Source organism: Eumetopias jubatus, unplaced genomic scaffold, assembly GCF_037043125.1.
Source record: "Eumetopias jubatus isolate StellerSeaLion01/CBP00866 unplaced genomic scaffold, mEumJub1_p1.0 scaffold_10, whole genome shotgun sequence".
Lineage (NCBI taxonomy): Eukaryota > Metazoa > Chordata > Mammalia > Carnivora > Otariidae > Eumetopias > Eumetopias jubatus.
In genome coordinates, this window is record NW_028274816.1 from 64,364,594 (window position 1) to 64,378,833 (window position 14,240).

Consider the following 14,240-nt stretch of genomic DNA (forward strand, 5'->3'; position numbering starts at 1 on the left):
ATTACTAAAACTGACTTTGATAAAAACATAATTTCCAAAAGCTTCCCACTAAATACCATAAATGCTTTTATAAGATTTAAAACAAAAACCTTTCAATTTAAACAAATATTAAAAGGTGGTAAAATGGAAAGTTTAATAAATTTATTCAAATACTTAAATTTTTATCATTAACAATACTATTTAAGGGGCACCTGGGTGGCTCAATCGGTTAAGGGTCTGCCTTCGGCTCAGGTCATGATCCCAGGGTCCTGGGATTGAGCCCCGCATTGGGCTCCCTGCTCAGCAGAGAGGCTGCTTCTCCCTCTTCCTCTGCCTGCCACTCCCCCTGCTTGTGCTCTCTGTCAAATAAATAAATAAAATCTTAAAACAAAACAAAAAAAATACTACTTATCCCACCTGATTAATCCCTCACAAAGCCATCATCTCCCTTACTAAAAGTTGTGATCATTCCGATAGTTCAGGTGTCCTCTGATACCTGGTAGAAAAAGCCTCACCCACTTTCTATACTCCTTTTCTCACCACTCCTCATCAAACATTATACTATAAAAACATTGATCTTCCTTCATTTCTTTGAATTCCACATGTGCCCTTCCAACTCAGACTATTCTCAGGTCTTGGGCGCCTGGGTGGCTCAGTTGGTTAAGCGACTGCCTTCGGCTCAGGTCATGATCCTGGAGTCCCAGGATCGAGTCCCACATCGGGCTCCCTGCTTGGTGGGGAGTCTGCTTCTCCCTCTGACTCTCTTCCCTCTCGTGCTTTCTCTCTCTCATTATCTCTCTCTGAAATAAATAAATAAAATAAAATAAAATAAAAAGAATATTCTCAGGTCTTTTTTTCTCCAAATGAAGCTTCCCCTCCCCACTCCAACTATGCTTTGGTAATTAGAATGAATCTTTTAAGTGTCAGCATCAATTTCTAACCAGAAGTAGTTTTATACTCTCAACTCCTATATTCTGAATATTCCCAATGTTATGTCATAAAATTACCTGAACTCTAGTGAATAACATTATACAATTTTAGAAAATTACTTTTGAATGAGTAACATTCCTGTTTTAAACACTATAAACAATATGGAGCAGTTATGATCTTTGTTATTCACCTTTGAATCAAAATATCCCAGAATATTTTTTTAAAGATTTTATTTATTTGTCAGAGAGAGAGAGCGAGAGAGCACAAGCAGGAGGAGGGCAGGCATAAGGAGAAGCCGGCTTCCTGAGGAGCAGGGAGCTTGATATGGGGCTCGATCCCAGGACCCTGGGATCATGACCTGAGTCGGAGAGAGCCACTTAACCAACTGAGCCACCCAGGCGACAAAATGTTCCAGAATATTAAACGAGATAAACTCTGAGCCTACAAATATATAAAGTTTTTTGAAAAAATGGTGGGATGTCCTAGAGATAAGTACAGGAACTACACTTGGAGCATTTGTTTTTGTTGCCCAGCAGGCAAAGTATAACTGAGACCTGGGTGGCACTGCCAAAGAGCATAAAGGGATGAATGTCAGGGATCCTGAAGAGACCAGTGTAGGTGTTCATCAGACCATCGTGCAGGTTCATAATGAGGGTTATCCAAAAAGATAAAAGAGGAGAGAGTAAAAAGCAACAAACATATTCACCAGGATGAGAATGGTGAATGTGACTTTTGCTCACCACGATAAGAACGCTGCTTATGGGAAAGTCTAGGGGAAAGGCCGTTGCTGTGAATGTGTTGGGTTCTCCACTTGTGTCTGTACAGAAGTACTTTGGAACCACTTGGTAGACCATTAGGTAAGAATACGTAATGTTAATGAAGAACAAAATGAACGCATGTACTGGGATAATACGTCTTTCTAGAATGCCTGAAAAACAATATCCATGAATTTTTTTTTTTTGTAGTTGTTTTTCCTTTTTCTTGGTCCAGTCTATTCATAGCAATAAAGGAATTTAGCAGGAGTTACAGGACCCAGTAGAGGAAAGAGCAAAATCCAGTGCACTTTGGGGACATCATTCTTAGCTCCACCCACCTCAAAATACTGGGGCAAAGCTTACTGGCCTGGAAGCCACTTGAGAAGCAGGTAGTGCTGAGACAGATCCTTCTGGCCCTCTGTGAAAATAAAGGACAAGTTTATGTCCAACATCACTCAGAACGTATTTCCTTCCAAAGCTGCCATGGTCTTAAGGAACTCCTGAGAGAGAAGCGTTAAGGAGTTGCCAAAGACAAATTGTTTAACCAAATCTCTTAACAGATATCATTGCTACTCAGTCTCTTTGAATCTTTTTTTAAGATTTTATTTATTTATTTGACAGAGAGAGAGAGCACAAAAGGGGGAGCAGCAGGCAGAGGGAGAGGGAGAAGCAGGCTCCCCGCAGAAAAGGGGGCCCGATGTGGGACTTGATCCCGGGACCCTGGGATCATGACCTGAGCCAAAGGCAGTCGCTTAACCAACTGAGCCACCCAGGCGCCCCTCTCTTTGAATCTCTTAAAAATAACTGGGGCTACCTGGCTGGCTCAGTTGAGAGCATGTGACTCTTGACTTTGGGGTCATGAGTTCGAACCCCATATTGGGTGTAAAGATTACTTAAATAAAAACAAAACAAAACAAAAAAACACTTTATGTTGGACACCCTTTTTTTTAATTATTTTTAAGATGTTATTTGCTCATCCCCGAGAAAGAGCATGAGCAGGTGGGAGGGACAGAGGAAGTGGGAGAAGCAGGCTCCCCGCGGAGCAGGGAGCCTGCCTCCAGGCCGGATCCCAGGATCCCAGGATCCCAACCTGAGCAGAAGGAAGATTCCCAACCAACTGAGCCACCCACGTGCCCCTATGTTGGACACTCTGAAGCAATTACACTTCACTATTCCACCCAGTACATTTCCTGCTTCTACCACTTCTCACTCACACCCCTACAACTTTTTTTTTTAACAACTCAACTTTTTAAGAGTTTTTTTTCTGTTATCTCAATTCCTATGTAATTCTCATTCTATTTGCACCTTTACCTTCACAGATCCAATGTTATGAGCAAACTTCTAAAGAGAACAATCATGTTTAAGATTTTGGTTAAAAGTCCTCTCACCAGGTCTCGACACCCTTAATAATTTTTGCCTTTTTAACTTACTTTTGCTGATTCTTCATTATCTCCCAATCAGTAGATTTTTAGTCATCTCTGTCTTCATAATCTACACACATTTTATTGGCGATCTCAGCCAATGTCATACCATAAATACCATAAGCCAAAAACTTTCAAATTCCTATTTTTGAACATGTGCAAAGGGAGCATTTTATTCCTTAAATAAAGTTTTGGGACAACAGGAGGTCATCACCTTTCTGGAAGAGATTATTATTTCACATGTAAATGCTGTGGCAGTGTTTATCGGGACTTGAGATGATCTCAGAGACACTTGTAAAATAATCACATTATTGAGAACTATTAGAAGTGATTAAGTAATTTATTGAGAGAGAAACTGCCAGGCCATAACACATCTAAAATGCCTGGAGGGGCATCTGGATGCCTCAGGTTAGTTAAGCATCTGCCATCGGCTCAAGTCATGATCCCAGGGCTGGGATTGAGCCCCATGTCCGCTCCCTGCTCAGCTGGGAGCCTGCTTCTCTGTCTCCTCCCCACTCGTGCTCTCTGTCGCTATCTCTTTCTCTCTCTCTCTCAAATGAATAAAATCTTTTAAAAATAAAAATAAAAAAATAAAATGCCTGGAAAACATCAGGTAAAAATGAGAGGCAAGACAAAGTCTAATTGAGAGAAGACAGTTAAGACAAAAGATGGGTTTACTGGGGCGTGTTTCTGGTCAACCCAAGTGTTCTACCTAAAAAATATTATTTTAAATTTCTGATATTTGTGCACCATTGCGGCCTGGATGAAGATGAAAATGAAGCAGGGGAGACTTCAGTCTTAAAAATGAACATGGAGGGGGGCGCCTGGGGGGCTCAGTTGGTTAAGCGTCTGCCTTCAGCTCAGGTCATGACCCCGGGATCCTGAGATCCAGCCCTGCATCGGGCTCCCTGCTTGGCGGGAAGCCTGCTTCTCCCTCTGCCTGCCACTCCCGCTGCTTGTGCACACTCTCTCTCTCTGACAAATAAATAAAATCTTAAAAAAAAAGAATTGCCAAGCTAAGAGGGCAGAAATAATGATGATGTATAATGGTGTTAGGATCTAAGTGTTTCTCTGGTACATATAAAAATGCTTTTTTGGTGGTCCCTGAACATCAGCGTCTGCTCCACATTTGTTAGGATTTCTAAAGTAATTGCCTCACTCAGTCTTTGAGCAGTGACAACTTGGGTCTGATCTGACCTCCAAAATCTAAACCACAGAGCTGTGAGATGGGGATTTTCCCATCACTCCCACTGAAAATAAGATGCTCCAATTTAGTCCCTAAATGTCCTTCTACAGAAACTGTGATAAAAGACAATAAACAGTCTTGATTTTTTTCACAAATGACTGCAGTTCTTAATGGGGTCACCCATTAAGACACGTTAACCACAACAGGTCCAGGAATCAAAGATCTTTTGTGATCTCTATGATTTACCCAAATTTTGTGGTTCTGACTCCCATTAAAAAAAATTTTTTTTTAAAGATTTATTTGAGAGAGAGCAGAGTAAGAGAGAGCATGTGAGCATGAGCAGGGGAAGGGGCAGAGGGAGAAGGAGACTCCCTGCTCAGAGGGGAGCCCAACATGGGGCTGGATCCCAGGACCTCGAGGTCATGATCTGAGCTGAAGGCAGCCACTTAATCCACTGAGCCACCCAGGCGCCCCCTGACTCCCATTTAAATGATATATCTGATTATTTAAATTCATTTTGTAATTTCTCATTATAATTCCCCTATAATTTTTTATTTGTATGTATTGATTTTATACACACACTTTTTATCAATGTTTTCCTTATTATTTCTTCAATATGTATAAAATATTTTTGTTTAGAAAATTGAGATTTATGTGCATATTCATACAATAAATGGTATTTCCTCTTTCTCCTCTTCCACTCCCCATCCTCTATAATGCAAGAGTTAAGTTCCGTCATCAACTGTGGGGCATGCCTCCAGAAATATTTTTTATTTGTTAGCATATATTTGCAGGAACTAATCTGTAATTTACCAAATGTCTGAGGGTCCCTAAGTCTAATTCCAGTTAATAATTTGTTATTTAATAATTTATTGACTATTAATCGAAACAAGTAAAATATTATTATGGATTTGAAGTAAGTGACGCTATGATGAATCCTAATTTGAATTCTCTGAGAGCATCTAAATTTTAGGCTGTTAAATTTTAGGTGGTTTAGGTACTATTAACTTAAATGTGGCTAATAAAACTATGTTTTTTTTTTTAACATAACCATGAACAGATACCTCACCAAAGATGCTATATGGATGGCAAACAAACATATGAAAAGATGCTCGGGGCGCCTGGGTGGCTCAGCCATTAAGCATCTGCTTTCAGCTCAGGTCATGATCCCAGGGTCCTGGGATCAAGCCCCGGATCGGGCTCCCTGCCTTGCGGGAAGCCTGCTTCTCCCTCTCCACTCCCCCTGCTTGTGTTCCCTCTCTTGCTGTGTCTCTGTCAAATAAATAAAGAAAATCTTTAAAAAATAAATAAATAGGGGGCGCCCTGGTGGCTCAGTCGTTGGGCTTCTGCCTTAGGCTAGGGTCATGGTCCCAGGGTCCTGGGATCGAGCCCCACATTGGGCTCCCTGCTCGGTGGGAAGCCTGCTTCTCCCTCTCCCACTCCCCCTGCTTGTGTTCCCTCTCTCGCTGTGTCTCTCTGTCAAATAAATAAATAAAATCTTTAAAAAAATAAGTAAATAAATAAAAATTAAAAAGATGCTCAATATCATTTGTTATTAGGAATTTCAAAATAAAACCATGAGATATCACTACATACCTATTAGAAATAGCCAAAATCCAGAAAACTGATAAGACAAATGCTAGAAAGGATATGGAGCAACAGAAACTAATTCGTTGCTGGTAGGAATGCAAAATGGTACAGCCACTTTGGATGACAGTTTGGTTGTTTCTTACAAAACTAATCATAATCTTATCATACAATCTGGCACTGTGCCCCTTGGTATTTACTTAAAGCAGCTGAAAATGTATGTCCACATAAAAGAAAGATATTTATTTATAGCTGTTTTATTAATAATTGCCAAAACTAGGAAGCAACCAAGATGTCCTTCAATAGGTAAATGGATAAATAAACTACGGTCCATCCAAACAATGGGATATTATTCAGCACTGGAAAGAAGTTTTCAAATCATGAAAAGGCATGGAGGAAACCTGAATGCATATTACTGAGTGAAAGAAGCCAATCTGAAAAGAGTACATGCTATATGGACTGCAAGTATATGACATTCTGGAAAAGGTCGAGCTATGGAGACAGTTAAAGGATTGGTGTTTGCTAGGGGCTGGTGGGGAGAGAGAGCACAGATATTAGGGGCAGTGAAACTATGTATGCTACGGTAATGGTGGATAAATGTCATTATACACTTGTCAAAACCCACAGAATGCATAAGACCAAGAGTGAACCCCAATGTTAACTGTGGAGTTTGGGTGAAAATGATGTCAGTGCAGATTCATTGATTGTAACAAAATATACTACTCTGATGTAGAATGTTGAGAGTAGAGGGGTCTGTGTTTCTGTTGGGGAAAAGGGATATACAGGAAACCTCTACAGCTTCCACACAATTTTGCTGTGAACCTAAAACTGTCCTAAAAAAAATAAAGTCTAATTTAAAAAATAATAATCTGGATTTGATGACCTGCTTAACAAAGTAAAAAATTGATCATAAATACAAAATAATGGCCAACATAGTTGGGTCTTCTCTTCTTCAGCACGCAAGCTCTACCCACATGGCTGATCTTTACTCCTTTCACTGCCCTCTCCTCCCAGTGTGGAAGGCATGTAAATTGTTGATCCTTGCTTAGGAAAAATGATGAGAAACAGAGTAACAGAAAGAGACTTCAGGGGCAGGGCACCTGAGTGGCTCAGTCGTTAAGCATCTGCCTTTGGCTCAGGTCGTGGTCCCAGGGTCCTGGGATCGAGCCCCACGTCGAGCTCCCTGCTCAGCGGGAAGCCTGTTTCTCCCTCTCCCACTCCACCTGCTTGTGTTCCTGCTCTCGCTCTCTGTCAAATAAATAAATAATTTTAAAAAATGAGACTTCAATGTAATACTCTCTCAAAGTCGAAGGCTAAAACAATGCAACATAAAGAAGAATTGTGCCCTAGAAAATAAAAGAATTGTTTTAGCAAATAGAGGAAAAATATTTATCTGAATTTGTTAATTACTGAAATAATGACATTTTAATAACTTCCAATTTTCAGACATCTACAAAACAGAAAGGGTTAATAAATGAATCATGTCGACCCAAAACATAGTTTCACAGGACCCACTCACTGCCAAACTCATTTCATGTATAAACCCACCCAAGTTCCCTCCAAAGCCAATTCATGTTAAGGATAATTTAAGAAGCCATGTAATTATGCCTCTAAACACTTCAGTGAATGTTCATAAAAGAATATTATTTATAAAAGAATATTTTATTTAATATACAGTATCTTTATTACATATAAATTAAGTTGCTTAAAATCATCAAATACCAAGTCAGTATTCAAATTCTGATATGTTGATTAAATATTCAGAGTTGTTTGTTGGAATCAGCATTCAAATATTTTTCTGACCATTGTATCATATTTATATATTCTCTAGACTTTATTGTAACCTGTTCCTTTTATCTTAACATATCACATTTTATGAAAAGGTTCATATATCTTATAGAATTTCACATATATTAATTGGGTTTACTGCTTCCTCATAATGTATTTTAATATAATCCTCAATGCCCCATTGTTCCTTTAAACAGTCACTTAATCAATGGGTGGGATCAAAATTTGATTTGGTATTTGGGTAGAATTATTCATATGGAGCCATTGCTACTTTTTTCTATATGACAATCCAAAGGAACATAGTATCTCCTTATCTCTATTTTTGTCAAGTTAACATCAATATATTCAGATTCTTGTAGTATCAGCCAGTCAAGCCATAATGACACTGAAGAGAAACAAAAAATAAATAAATTTCCCTTCCATTCTTAGGAAAATAAAGCTACCTGCACAAAATATTGTGACACCTTCTTCCTCTTCTTCTTTTTCACCAAACAGTATGTTCTGGAGTTGTAGCAATTGAGAGAACTTCCTTATCATCTCCACAGTGTCTAATGCTCTATCTTGGTATGCATCATGATTTATTCAATTTTCCACTGATAGACATCACATAGGTTTCAATCTTTTTATTATTATAAAAAAATACTCCAAAAAATAAATTTATTTTATTTAATCAATACATTTTTTAAGTAAGCCCTACACCCAACATGGGGTTCAAATTCATGACCCTGAGATCAAGAGTCCCATGCTCCACCGACTGAGCCAGCCAGGTGCCCCAAGCCAATTTTATTTTAAAGTTTGCATATTTCTCTGATTCAAGAAAAATTCAAGTCCTCTAAATTGATAAAATTGTTTCTAACTTAAATTTGGATATTATCTTTCTCAACCATACTGGATCTGGGATCCTTGGAAATGCTTTACCTCATTTATCTTTATAATTTTACTTTGCTCACTGCATAGAAGGTGCTATTGACAGACTTGAATTTCAACCAACTTATCTTTAAGTTTATCTGTAAAGCTTCTCTCTAATGAGATTTGTCAGCCAATGGCAGCTTTTGAATAGAATTTATTTTCTGGAATGATGTTGGATATTGTCTTTATTTTCACAGAAAGGGCAGAAGGTTCTTAGCATTACCTGCTTTTTTTTTTTTTTTAAAGATTTTATTTATTTATTTGAGAGAGAATGAGAGATAGAGAGCACGAGAAGGAAGAGGGTCAGAGGGAGAAGCAGACTCCCCGCTGAGCAGGGAGCCCAATGTGGGACTCAATCCCAGGACTCCAGGATCATGACCTGAGCCGAAGGCAGTCGCTCAACCGAGCCACCCAGGCGCCCAGCATTACCTGCTTTCTGAGTGGCTTTCAGAACCTTAAGCTTTGCCACAATACTTTGCAGGGGATGGAGCTTAGAATGATGTTCCCAAAGTGTCACTGGCTTCTGCTGTTTCCTCTCCTATACCTTGCATCTCCCTTAAGTAAATTTACTGCTATGAAAGCAAATGGCTCCAAAATAAACAACAACAAAAAAAACTACTTAAAAAATACATAGTACTGTTTATTGGATATTCCAGAAACACTATCTCACGGCATGTATGCATCTTGCATTATGTGCTCTGGCCTCATCTACCAAGTGGTGCCACGTCCTTGTTCTGCTCACGCACAGGCAGCAAATCCAACACATTCATGGCCATGGCCTTTCCCCCAGACCTTTCTGTGAAACCAAAGCCCCAAGCTCCATTCTCATCTTGATGGGACAAAAGCCAATCTCATCCTGATGAATATGTTGGTCTCCTTTTACTTTCTTCCATTTTATCTTTTTGAATAACCCTGATTATGAACCTACAACATGGTCTGATGAACACCTCTATACCAGTCTCTTCAGGCTCCCTGACCTTCATCCCTTCATGCTCTTTGACAGTGACATGTGGGTCTCTCAGTTCTGCTTTACCTGCTGGGCAAGAAAAACAAATGTTCCAAGTACAGTTTCTAGGGTTTTAGTTCCCTCTAGAACATCCCACTATTTATTTAATCAACTTTATATATTTGTAGGCTCACATTTCATGTCATTTAGTCTTCCAGGATATTTTGATTCAAAATTCAGTAACAGTGATAGTATATCTGCTTCTCTTGCTTATAGTGTAGACAACTATAAGCTACATCTTGAAAGGTCACACTGCTCTGCTATGATGATGATGGATGAAACCACAGTCTACTTCCGAGGAGCCACAATCCCTTCCCCCACACATCTACCCTATGACCATCTATCGCCTAAGCCTCCCAACTTAGAGAAGAAATCAGGCCCTGGTACCATTGGTGTTGTTGTCTCCTCATGGTCCCATTGACCACTGAGTTCAACCACCAGCAAGAGACAGGTGGACAAATACATATCTATCTAAGCTGTGGGCCTAGCATACAGGGATCCACGACCTCCTGACAAGCAATTCCCCTGGTATGGTCATTGCCATGTAATTATAAATTCAGGGCCCTGGGACCATCTGACAATGCTCCCTCTCCAAGGACACATCATTCTTTAGACTGCACATCCCTCAGTCTCCATATCCCACAGCTGCATGACCATGACTGCCACTACCTCACTGTCCTGCTCCATATGCATCTGCCTGACCTACCCAGATGTTACTCCTTCCTCTTAATCCCACTCTTAGATTATGGCGATGGCCAAACACGTGACACCTGAGACTGGACAGATGAGCCTGACAGCAGTTTATTTACCACATAAATTCACACCTCTGAGAATAGGATACCACTCACCATAAAGGCCCACAAGGGAGTTGCATTCTGAAAAAGAGTGAACAGGGGCTGTGAGATGCTATGCTTGTAGAATGAAAAGGTTGGGAGCACTCTGAATCCCGCAGGAGGATGTGACTGGCTTGTTTGTGTAAGTCTGTGGGCTGGTAGGGAACTGAAACCCGTTACAAAGAGATGAGCAGGGACTGCGCCATGTTCCCTTTATGAAAAGGGTTGTCGGGCTACGAGCTATTATCCCATGAAGCAGTGTGGGGAGGAGAACTTGCATGCAGGCCATTGGAGCACTTGGTCTCACCAAACGTCAAGGTAGCACATCTTATCAGGTTTAGGCCTTATGCCCCAATTTGGCAGATAGCATCCACAGGATTCTTGGCAAATTCAAACAGGATCCCATAAGACCACCGACTTCCCATGGGTTCCAATAGCAGTGTTACTCCAAATCATTTTATGAAGGCCTCACCCTGTAGCTCCGATCCTTGCCTCAGACTTAGAACACAGAACCATGTGTGGATCTCAGATATCGATAGTTCCATTCTATTTCCTTGATGCACTTGCTGTCACCTCAGCAAATAAAAATTTTTTTTCTCCCCTTGTCATTCCAAGACCACGCCCATTAATTGCCCAACCCAGGCCTAGTGATTCTCACAGGTGACCCTATTTTCCCCTGATCAGGCTGAATGGAACACTTCAGGCCCCACCGAAGTCCTCACAAAATCTTGCTAAGTCTAAAAAGTGACTAATAAGTACCAGCTCTGGCCTGAGTGTCATCTTTCATCCATTACCCCTTGTCTCTGCATCCACTGGAAAGCCACTCTTCCCTTGGAAGCTTTGGCCACCCACCAGACTATCCTGTCTGATACACCAAACCTTCATGTCCACTTACCTACATTTGTGAAGCCTAATACTATCACCCAGGTATCCAAGCAAAAGAGCCAGTCCTGGGCCCCCACTCTGCACACCTGGCCCCCAAAGAGTTTTGCCACCACAACCTCAAGTTTGCCTCAATGTGACCCACTGCTTACTCATCTTGGTCCACACTGTAACCACATTTTGGATGTCTCTAACCTGAATCCCTCTCCAGATTTCCCGACCTGTATGTTAGTTGCTCTTTTGATGCCTCCTTCAGTGATTTGTGAAACACCTCAGACTCTTAAAATGGTCAGAACAAAGCTCCTGATAATCTCAGTGAACACCAACTTGCTCATCTGAATTTCCCACCAGCTAGATCCCAAGACCTGACCTTTACTTCTCACCTGCTTGCATCCACCAACCTTTGTTCCACATTCTTCCTTAGGTTCCTCTTTCTGGCTTATCTCCTAACTCAAGCAAAAGACCCAAAGGGCATAGCATCCCAGGATGGAAATGAAAACTACCCCTCAAACAATAACGACTGCCTGGACAAAGAGTTCTGGCCTCTAGTGGATGAAACCACCCAGACCAGTTTGAGCTTAACCCCGGACTCAGGGACTCACGCCTGTGCAGATGGGCCAGGGAGTGACCCACAGTTAACTTAACCTCATTACAAGGCTGTAAATCACTCCCAGAAGTGGAGACAACTGGAAATGAAACACCCAGCATATGAAGAGCATGTTTTGTCAACTGTGCCTGCGCGCCCAGCTCCTTGTATTACCTCATCCCTACATGCTTAGAAGTCACTCTTCTTCCGCCCTAGGTCCTTTAAAACTTTCCCTGGCTATTGTTTGGAGAGCCAGTCTGACACCTTTGTTGTGACTGTGTCTCCCTTCCATTGCAGCTGTTGCCCAATAAAGCCTTGTCTGTTTTTAAATTGTAGGTCCAGCCTCGTTTCTACTGTCGCTGTGTCCAAGGACCGGAGTCTGGCGGTAACACACTGAAGCAGCTTCCATTCCTACAGCTACTAAGACCAAAAGCTCTGAGATCACTTACTGTCTCTTTCATTCCCTCATTGTCCACATCACAAAGTCTAACTGCCCCTTTTAAAAACACACAGCCGGAATGGAACCATTTCCTAAAAGCAACAACCCCGTCCATTAACCCTCCGCTGGACTATAGCAGTAGCCCGCACAACGATTGTCCTTTGCGCTCTCTCAAGCCCGTGGTCCGTTTTCCACTGTGAAGCCGGATGAAGCCTCTTAAGACCTTGGTAACATCACCTCCTTCCTGTGATGGAAAACTTTTATTCCTTCTAGAACACACACCCAACATCTCCGGCAGTCACGTGACAGGACACCGATCCATTTGCTATTCGTTCCTACCTGAAAGAAAGGAGACCTGTGGTTTTTGAACCTTCTTGACCTCTTGACCCTGAGGCACTGGCACATCCTGGTACCCAGGGCTGGGTTAACCTTCCACACCTGTTTACAAATGGCGACCGGAAAAGGGAATGCCTGCACGTAACCCCTGACATGGACTTAGGACCCCGGGCTTAGGCGCTGTCCAGGATCACCAGACTCAAGGTGGGGACAACGGCACGAAGAGCCTCGGGACACCACGATGCAGAGAACATGGGGACGCGGGGTTGGGGCCGGTGAGGGACCGAGACGCCCTCCACTTCCCTGTGTGGGTTCCAAGCACTTCCGCAGCCCTAAGAATCTGTGTTGAAGAGGCAGAGGCCTTCAAGAAATGCGTCCACGGTGGGATCCGATGGGCTCCCTGTACCCTGCCTGACCCCGGAGCCAGGTGACCTCAGGCTGGCTTCTACTCTGTGCCTGCGCACTCAGCTTTGCCTTTTACCAGCCGTGGGACCTTGAGCAAAAGCTAAACCTCTCGGGGCCTCAATGTCCTCCTCACCCCTCACGTCCCTCCTGCGGCCGAAAGGCCCCTTGGCGCCTAGAGTCCTCACCTGGAGGTACGGCACCTCGGCCCGCCAGTCCCGGCGCGACGCCGCCTCACGCGCGGTCCCCTGCGGGCAGCCTCCTCCCGCCTCACGCGCGGTCCCCTGAGGGCAGCCTCCTCCCGCCTCAGGCCCCCTCCGGCCTCCCTCCCGCCTCCTCCGGCCTCCTCCCGCCTCAGGCCCCCTCCCGCCTCAGGCCCCCTCCGACCTCCTCCCGCCTCATGCCCCCTCCCGCCTCAGGCCCCCTCCGGCCTCCTCCCGCCTCAGGCCCCCTCCCGCCTCCCTCCGGCCTCCCTCCCGCCCCCTCCGGCCTCCTCCCGCCTCCTCCGGCCTCCCTCCCGCCTCCCTCCGGCCTCCCTCCCGCCTCCTCCGGCCTCCTCCCGCCTCAGGCCCCCCGGCCCGGAGCCCGCTCCTCACGCCGGCACGCCGGCGCTCGCACACGGGGCCCCCGCCCCCCGCCGCCGCCCCGTCCGACGCCGGGGCCTGGGCCGCAGGGCCGCGAGCCGGCGCCCCGCGCTCGGGCCTCCGGGGTCTGGGTGGGGGGACGGCGGGGAGGGCCCGGGGGACGAGCGCTTACCTGCGGCGGCTCCCTGGGCGCGGCCGCCGCCATCGGAGCCTCTGGGCGGAGTGAAGTGATGACAGCTGAGCGACCCGGGCAGTCGCGGGCACCGAGGTCTGCAGGCCGGCCTCGCAGGCGGCGGTATCCCCGACCCTAGACCCGCCTCCCCACGGGACAAAGCCTCCTCTCGCCCCCGGCCCCGCTCTCCGGAACCTCCCACCAGCTGACGAAACCAGCAAGCCGCCAAAATGTTGGCCACGGCCTGGAGGCCGCAAGTCCCGCCCCGACTCTTTGTGCTCAATCGGAGACGCCCCTTTTCTAAGCCTTCATTGGCTCAGCTACTCTGTCTTCAACGCAGGGCCTTCTGGGAAATGTAGTTCCCGCAGTTCCCAAGGTCTAGGTAGGGGTGCTCCCCACCTGACTCCAGGAGAAAAGGCCAACATTTACTGCGAGGCGTTCTGGG

At 44.3% G+C, this 14,240-nt stretch overlaps 1 long non-coding RNA gene across 1 annotated transcript; it reads right to left on the reverse strand.

The window, feature by feature from the left end:
* Positions 1 to 9,174: 9,174 nt before the first annotated feature.
* LOC114200973 (uncharacterized) lies at positions 9,175 to 14,012 on the reverse strand. The gene is made up of 2 exons (XR_003607563.2): positions 13,796 to 14,012; positions 9,175 to 12,640 (listed from the first exon to the last, which is right to left on the reverse strand). It is a non-coding gene; the product is annotated as an uncharacterized LOC114200973 (long non-coding RNA).
* Positions 14,013 to 14,240: the final 228 nt, after the last annotated feature.